The following is a 7301-nucleotide window of genomic DNA, read 5'->3' as shown; positions in this document are numbered from 1 at the left end:
CCTCTACATCTTGAAGCACATTTTTGAAAGAGAATTGTTCAATGGATTCTAGATGAAGAAAAAAACATTAGCATATAAGAAATCAAAGAAAACCAAACAGTAACATATCCCTCTGACCTAATGAGCTTATTACCTTCCCACTGCAAGAAGGCAGTAAGCAACCATGTTCACCTTCACAAAATGGAAAATATATTTTAGGAAGTTGTGACAAGTCTAATGGATTTTAAAATTTTAATGACCAAGCAAGCCAATTTACTAACAAAGGTTCCAGAAAAGATGTTGGCCATTCAGCAGACAGGGCATCTCAGTTTGAAGACATTTTCCTACTATTAATTGATGGATTGACAGGCACCAATTATAATCCCCTGAAGAAATAGCTCCTTCAGGGAGCAACAGCTATCTCTTCATTGTTTTTTGACAGAGTGAGAATAAAAATAAATTCAGCTGATGAAAATAGGAAAGTGACTGGAAAAATTCACTCATTTCATCTGGCAATTGCAAGTCACATTGGTCACAATTTTTAGCCATCATTTTTCAACACTTAAAATCTATGCAAAGAACCATTATTGTCTGTGATTATATCATCTCAGTCCCACAAACTCCTTACACACCAATCTTTAGAGAAAATGGAAACTCATAACTTAAAAGCCTTAATCTTGAACATTCTTTATTTTGAGAAATTGAGACTACTGTTATCTATCAAAAACCATCTTGCTTACAACAGTTTCACTGTAGTTGGAGTGTGGATCATAAAACAGCACATGATGAAGACTTGGTTCTCTGCTTGGTGCTATGAGGACGTAGTGGATCCTTTAATAGGTGGGGTCTAGGAGCAGTCGTTAGGTCTTGGGGGCTTTGCCTTGAAGGGGATAGTGGTACTGTAGCCCCTTCCTCTCTCCCTCTTTCACTTCCTGGCCATGAGGTGAAAAGGTTTGCTCCATCTCATGTGTACCCTCCATAACGTGTCACCACAGGCCCAAAGCAATGGGACCAACTGACCATGGACTGAAACCTCTAAAACTTTGGGCCAAAATAAAGGGCTTTCTCTTTATTAGTTGATTCTTCTCAGGGATTTGTCGTGGTAATTGCAAGCTGAATAACCCAGATGTTCATTAAAACATGATTTAGTGATATCAACAATAGGAAAAGTTGCATGAATGGTGGATGAGAATTCTCTGTATTATCTGTGCAACTCTTCTGTAAATATAAAATTCTCCCCAAATTTAAAAATGCCTACTTCGATAATGACAATAGCGATAAAGATTGCTGACTGGCTCGGGAGCAAGTAAAGTTAGTTGCTTTAGGCTGACTGAAGCAATGAAGAGGGCAAACTGATCTTTTACTAGTTTTTATTACAAAAATGTCTTCACTACTGAAAAACCACAAGGATGTACGTTGCCTGATGTGCCTAGGATTCTAGAAACAGGTTATATAGTGCCAAAAATTAAATGAATACATCCACTCCTACACTAGTCAATTATGAATAAGGAATGTATTTGCTGTACAGAGAAGTTGGAATACTATATGAGTAGTGAACAATGATGAATAGTGGATAGACAGGAAGTGCAACCCATGTACTTGTCCATCAGTCTGAGCTCCCACATGCCTGGTAAGCCTGACTAGCCTGTCCTAAAACACTTTAACCAGACCTGCAGGAGGGAAAGCAGAAGCCCATCCCTGCATGAAAAATGAGAGAAATGAGGCATGCATTCACCACCAAAAGAAAAAGGAAAATTCATGTGCTGTGAACACTTACCCTGAAAATCTTTGCTCTAGTCTCACTGTGACAAATGGAATTGTAAGCAGAAAATTAGTATGCAAATAACTCTAACATATTTCAATGAATTCTAGAGAAAAGAATTCATTTCTAGTATTGGCAGAATTCAAACCCTTTCCATAATTTTTATTAAATGAAACAGCATCTAGCACAGTACTTGTTACATGAGAAGTATCCAATAAATGGTATTTTGATTCCTCTAATTGGCCTCATAAATATGGAGTCATATATTAAAATCTATATGCATTGACTGTAGTGACTGAGATAAGGAGAATCTTATACTTTAAAATTATAGGGAGAATCTAAATTAGAAAACAAATGGCTAGAGATAAGCCAGCAGAGACTGCAAGTGATAGCATTTGCATAAACAGGTGAAACACTTAGAAGGTGGCCTGATAACAGAGTGTTCTACATTAGATCTGTTCAGTAACATCTAATAAAGCCTCCAAGAATCAAGGAGAGCCAGCCAAGGAAATTCTAGGAAATGTGAGCTTGACTGAGCTACACATGGATGTGCTTATTAATTCCTGACTTCTTCTTAATAATTTATTTTATTATAGAACAGTTCAACTGTACAGAAAAGCTGCAAAGAAATACAGAGAGTTCCTGTACACTCCTCATTCTATTTTGCCTCCTACTATCTCACCTTACTATGGTACACCTGTTACTACTGAGAAACCAACACTGCCAAATTACTACTAACTAAACTCCACAAGTTGCTCAGATTTTAATAGCTTTTCCACTAAGGTCCCTTTTTTGTTTCAGAATCCATCCAGGATACAGCACTTAAATCATGCCCCATAGATTCCTCTCATCTGGAACAGCTTTTCAGTTTTTTGGTTCTTCTTGACCTTGACATTTTTGATCAAGTATTTTGCAGAATGTTCCTAAACATGGATTTGTACAATGTTTTCTCAGTTTTACTCAGATTATAAATTCAGGGGAGGAATATGACAGAGGTGCAATGCCCTTCTAGTATATGATGGAGTGCAAACTATCGACATGACTTCTTTCTGATGACATTAACCTTGACCAGCTGGCCGGGGTGCTTTTTCTCAGGTTTCTCCACTGGATACTTTTTTCCCATTTATACTCTAATAGTATAGCCTACATTCAAATGGGGAAGCATTAAACTCCGCTTCCTTATCATAGCAATTGATAACTAAGACTGCATATAAATTATTTGGGAGTTATTTATAGGAAAGATATACCTATCTCTTCTCTTATTTTCTTATTTATTCACTTATATTTGTATGGATTTGTAGATATTTACTTTATACTTTTAATTACAACCCAATTCTATATTATATATTTTGTGGCTCAAATTGTTCTAGCTTTGATCAGCTTTCTTTGTTTTTATTTTTTGTTTCTTTCTTTGGACTGAAGCCTGATGACATACAGCATTTTACATTGGATCTGTTTCCCTACAAGCAGTAGAGCTCAGACAAATGAGGAGATGGTTAAGTGACTCTGTACTGGGGTTTGGGGAGACATTAGCCTCCAAAATCTCAGGCCTGCAAAAGACTTGAATGATATGGAACATTAATGGAGAAAGGAACTGTGGCTTGTCTGTGTCCTGGTGACCCCACACATCTTGGCTCTCAACCATGGCCATTTTCACACCTCAAGCAGGAGACAGGGCGAAAGGGGCTTGTATGCAGGTCACCTCTGGGTTCCTTGATGATAAGAGGATGCCTGCTGGGCCCCCTGTTTTGTGTCTTGCTATAAAGTCATCAAAATGTAGTATTAGATCCTATTTGTGTCTTTTATGTCTGACGCCAACTTGAAGCACAGCTGTGCGACTGCATAATAAGGCTGACATTTAATCTTTCCCTGTCCGGCTCCTTTAATTCCATAACTGGGAAGGGAAAGAAGAAGTATTCATTATTGCCTCCCTAAAGTTCCAACCTCTAGGAAGAATCTTCCTTCAGGTTATGATCTGTGCACTTTCATCTTCACAGTAAAATTGGGAGGCAAAACAAACTGCACACATGGAAATCCAGCACTGTCAGATCCATTAAATCTTCACATAACATGTAGAATGACAAAATTTCTCTAGTGTTGCTCCTTTAGTAAAGAACATATGAGTCAGGTATGGTGGCATGGGCCTGAAATCTCAGCACTTCAGAGGCTGAGGCTGGAGGATCACAAGTTCAAAGCCAGTCTGAGCTACATAGTAAGACCTTGTGTCAAAACACAAAAACAAAGCACATGAACAAACAAAAAAACAAAACATGACTCCCTAAATAGAAAGAAGGAGCTATTCTTCCATGATGATGATCACTGTGAACAACATGGCCCATGGCAGAGGTTAAGATTGAGTGCACCAATGACAGTGCCACTCTAACTCAGGGAGGCTATTCTCTGAGGAGGGGCAGAGCCATCAGTTGTCACAGGGTTTGCTTTACCACTTCATGAAACATCTCCTTCATGACTGCATGCACACAGCCCCTGGGAGCCACAGAAAGATAATTTGAGCAAGGTTTTTGAGGAGGTTCTCACAGCCATGTTAGTACATCAAAAAGGCAAAACTTGACCCTTTCAAGTGATAACAGGAAAAACAAGAATAGAAAGAACCTGATGAAAAGTGACTCTAATGGCATTCAATCATAGTGCTGTGCTAAGGGTTTTTTAAATTCAAGTTTTAAAAAATTGCTCTAGAGACCACAAAGTTTATGTGTACATTTCCAAGTGATGCTAACATTCCAACAGTTGGAGAGTTTGGATCTCCTCTACCTTTCCTCACCAATGCTCATCAGCCCTCCTGGTTTTAGCATGTTAATTGGTTCTGACACATGCAACTGTTCCCTTCCCATTTCCATCAGTCTAACAGATTAGATCACTTGGCTTACTAATGACTTGCCACTTACTAATGGCATGAGTCCTGGAATAAACCTCAGCAGAGGGTCTCTTCTCACCTTCAGCCAAGCTTGGTCTTGAAATGCTTTGAGAGCTACAATAACAGCACAGAGGAACAATTTAATTTGCTGAATTATCCAAAAGTATATAATTTGGAAATAATGAAGCACTTGAAATCTATGACTATGCTCAAAGGAAATGGACAACCTAGCACAATTTACACAGACTACTCAACAGACTTCATCCCTTTTTCTATACTGTGTAAAATGTTAAAAGTTCTATCCCTTTTGTTGTACATAAAGAAACCCTTTCCTATGCATAACTCAATGTTTTTCATTTCTACTCTCTGCATGACCCCATACACAGATGGACCACCAAACCACTTGCTCCTGATGACAGATTCCAGGGAGTGACCTCATTTTGGCAATCTACTAGACTTAGGAATGCAGCACCATATGGATAAGGAAGCCAATTATTCAGAGGACGGGTGGCCTCAGGTTTCCTCCCAGTACTTCAAAGCAGGCCATTTGCCTCAGCCCAACAGCATTTCAGGCAGTGTGAGCCCCACTTAATGGGCCTGGCAAACAAAACCTGGTTCTGTGTTTGGCTGACTCATCCACAGAGCATAGCACACTGCAGCTTCCTGAGCAAGCAGGAAGGAAGAAACAAAGTCCAAATGGATCAGTAAAAGCAGGAGTAGCTTTCTTTTCCCACATAATTTTAAGTTATAAATGGGGGTGGAGTAAACATAGAGTCATTTTACTAGAGAAATAAATAAAATATTATTATTATTATTTTTATATATAAAGTATTTATTTTTATGCACATATTTACCTACAAAATTTACAGAAAATGAAACAAAGCAGAATATATAGGATACCCTCTTAAGACTTCTTAGGAGCAGAGGGTTTTATTGCTGCAGTTCAAAGAATAAAATTTTATACATGTGAAAGCTAAGATGAACAAATCTAAGTTAAATGGCAGCCTTGTTAAAAAGTTTCTGTCCTATTATTGAAATTTCAGCTTTATGTTAAATCAAATGTAAAAGGTTGCTCATGAAATAATTTAAACCTTTTCAAAATCTTCTAATAAACAAGTAAAAGGCACCTCCAGTACTTTAAAATATTTACAGTGATCCCAATAGTTTAATTTTAAGGGCTATTATAATACACGTGGCTGTTATGCATACACAGTATGTCATTAACACTCTCTAATAGTGAGAATTGCAGACTCTAGTTTGTGGCATGGCTCCCATGTCACCCAATGATGGAGTGGGACGATCAGTCACACCAGGTCAATACTAGTGTAAGAGCATGTCTACCACAGCGTAAAATCCAATTACCTAAAACAATGACCATCAAATTCCCAGACAATACATAATTTAAACTTGTACATTCAGAAGACTTTGGGTGTTCTTAAAATTCTTAAAAAACATATAAAGTATACTTAGCGTTAAATGAAAATAATGAACTAAATATAAGCACAATAGTTGCTGGAGTTTAGTATCTGGTTTAACAAAAATTGTTTCTCAAAACATCTATAATTTCTTACAACATAATGGAGATGAGTTTCCTCAGTCTAAGTGGAATCCGATGTTTTTCCTGCAGTACAATTAAAAGACGAGTAAGAATGAAAGGCACACATAATGGCCGGTTTTAAAGAGCTGTGGAGACGGCAAGCAGATGTTCTTGAAATACTGGTGCAGGAGAACGAAGTCCACACAACATTTTACTCCGTTTAACATTGGTATTGATTTGCTATTTACAGTAGTTTGCAAAAATACATTATAAAAACTGAATGAGGTTCGGTTTCTAAGTTTAACTTAGTAACACATATATACTTCATCTGCAAACACCTTTGCAGGAGCTGAAGTACTAAAGTGACACTAATACTGAACACAGGTAATCAAAGGTACCAAAGCACTGATAACTCAAGTCATCATCATCAAGATAATCTGGGTAAATATTGCACACTGCTTGTCAGTTGTTGCTATAACTTTCACATACCCAACTGCAAAAGGAATCCTTTATGGCTTTTTGCTGTATCACTTATTTGAAGAGAGACTGTTTTAGGTCCCATAACAATGAATGCAGAATGTCATTGAACGTGAGGCCTAGGTTTCAAAATTAGTTTCCCTGTATCATCACAAGACATATTGTACTCTGCTAATACTGTTCGACATCGAGCGGCTATAATTGATGGTGCAACTACTCTCCTGTGTATTCCAGCAAAGAACAAGCCTATTAGAGTGATACAGCTAATAGTGAAAAATGGGTGATTCCATAATAATGTGAAGAAGGACACCTTTTGTGCCTCAGGATCTATTAACCAGTTCCAGGCACCAGTAGCTGTACAGACAGAGACCACTATAAGAAGCATTCTCCAATGTCCCGTGGCAGGTTGCAAGCAATGAATATACTCAGTAAGTCTTCTCTCGAAAGCCTTGAGATCTTCCGCCTGCTCCAGAGAGTTCATGTCGGGCGGCAACTCCAGTCACCGCCACGGCTCTGTCCACATCGCAGCCCGCGGCCCCCGCCCGGCCCGCAGCGCCAACTCCCACCGCTAACCGCTCCCCTCCGCCCCTCCCCGTCGCTCCGCCCCTTGCTTCAATAAAAATATTAAATGAAAGAAGGAGGACTGTCACAAAATCCACAAAAGTATATAA

The 7301-nt window shown here is 38.5% G+C and overlaps 1 pseudogene; it reads right to left on the bottom strand.

Annotated features, from left to right (window-relative positions):
* Window positions 1-5421: 5421 nt before the first annotated feature.
* On the bottom strand, window positions 5422-7204 carry LOC141415448 (nuclear envelope phosphatase-regulatory subunit 1 pseudogene; annotated as a pseudogene).
* Window positions 7205-7301: the final 97 nt, after the last annotated feature.

The sequence above is a fragment of the Castor canadensis genome, chromosome 13 (assembly GCF_047511655.1).
Source record: "Castor canadensis chromosome 13, mCasCan1.hap1v2, whole genome shotgun sequence".
Classification (NCBI taxonomy): Eukaryota; Metazoa; Chordata; class Mammalia; order Rodentia; family Castoridae; genus Castor; species Castor canadensis.
Note: the sequence above shows the minus strand (reverse complement) of the source record. Positions and strands in the feature narration are given on the sequence as shown.